General features: G+C 43.1%; 1 non-coding gene across 1 annotated transcript; it reads left to right on the top strand.

The window, feature by feature from the left end:
* The first annotated feature begins 666 nt into the window (after positions 1-666).
* Trnat-ugu (transfer RNA threonine (anticodon UGU)) lies at positions 667-740 on the top strand. The gene has a single exon. It is a non-coding gene; the product is annotated as a tRNA-Thr (tRNA).
* Positions 741-1,755: the final 1,015 nt, after the last annotated feature.

The raw sequence follows: 1,755 nt of genomic DNA, 5'->3' as shown, positions 1-1,755 counted from the left end.
TACAGGAACCAACGCGTTATTGACTTAATCAATTTTTGAAGCCCTTTCTGTCGGATAAATCATCCAATTTTTCTAGAATTGTGATCATTTCTTTGTCTGTGGATGTACATCACATGCACCGCTTTTCGTCCTATTCGGATAATTCTTTCGTGGTGAGTCTAGTTTTTGTCTTGGAGCGTATCTGCACCACCAATAACTACATACTAGGTGTGGTTTCTTCCAGAGATCGCGGTACCACACCAAAGTCGGCAACGCGACTAGGTATCACAGAGATTTGCGAGAACTTGCTGGAATCCGCAACAACGAAAAGGCAATGCTCCTGAAGAGTACTCCTCCCGTCTCAGCCCTGTAGCGCCGTTGCAGTGTGGTCAGTATAGAACCAAGCTAGGAAGACCTCTGTCGATTTCTTATATGGATATGGTGTCTGTTCTTTCGGACATGCCCGAAGTATATAGTTCTGGCAATACCGGCCATGACCTTGCTCTTCTGTGTGGATGCACACATATTACCTGAACTCTTACGGGACTTGGTAAGAATGTCTTCCACGAGTAATGAGTGTGTTGGGTAGGGACACTGCGAGTGTAGTGTGTGGACATATAAGGTGAGAATGTGGGTCTCACGGGAGGCGTGCGCGAGACAGTCCCTGCAGTCGCGTTATCCTCTGTCCCCTCGGTGGCTCAGATGGATAGAGCGTCTGCCATGTAAGCAGGAGATCCCGGGTTCGAGTCCCGGCCGGGGCACACATTTTCACCTCTCCCCGTTGATATATATCAACGCCCGTCAGCAGCTGAAGGTATTAACATATAATTCTAATTTAATTCTGTCCATTTCGGTCATCATAGTGTAAGACCAACGAGTTGTTAAAGTTTTAGATGCCCTTGTGCTGATGTAAATGTCAAACATCGTACCTCAAGAGCACAGTTTACTATTTAGTGCATTAAGTGATGCTTTCATAGCCAATGAAAGTTGTAAATATCCAGTACGCCTGTTGCAAAGAATTGTGTCAAAGTTAAGTAACTCTTTTAGTCATTTATGTAATAAAGTGAAATAATAATTCATGTATGCTTATTTGATGAGCCTCCTCCCAGAACAATCAAAGAACCCACAGTTGTGGCCGGACAATAGAGTTTCGCCTGGTCAATTCACAACAGTAGTTGTTTAGCTTCATCTGCATCTGCACTCCGCGAGCCATTTAATGATGTTTGGTGGAAACTACTTAAGGCACCACTATCATTTTCCTTTACCCCTGCCCATTCACGAATGGTGTATGGGAAGACTGACTATCGATAAACCTCCGTATGAACTCTGATTTCTGTATTTTCTCGTCATCATTTCGTGAGACGTATGTAGGAAGTGGTAACGTTTTTCCCAATTCTTATTAGAATGTATGCTCTCGTAGTGTCAACAGTAAAAGACTGCGTGATGCACAGTGCGCCTCCTGTAACGTCGGCCACTGGAGACTAAACAATTCCGCGACGAAACGCGCCGCTCTTCATTACATCTGTTGTTATCGTCTCTATTAATGCATCTTGATTAGTGTCCCAGACTCTGTAAGAATATTCCAGAATGAGCGGAGTAAGAATTTTTTAAGCCACGTCTTTCATGGATGGATTATAGTTACGTAACATTTTTCCAAATATTTTTGAGTCTGGCATCTGGTTTTCCTACAGATTGTGAAGTTAGTTTGGTGCAGAAGGTTATTCCTTTGTTTTTTTTTAACGGATATTACTGTTTCCAGTGATTTATCAACAGTAG

This window comes from Schistocerca serialis, chromosome 5 (genome assembly GCF_023864345.2).
Source record: "Schistocerca serialis cubense isolate TAMUIC-IGC-003099 chromosome 5, iqSchSeri2.2, whole genome shotgun sequence".
In the NCBI taxonomy this organism is placed as follows: Eukaryota; Metazoa; Arthropoda; class Insecta; order Orthoptera; family Acrididae; genus Schistocerca; species Schistocerca serialis.
Note: the sequence above shows the minus strand (reverse complement) of the source record. Positions and strands in the feature narration are given on the sequence as shown.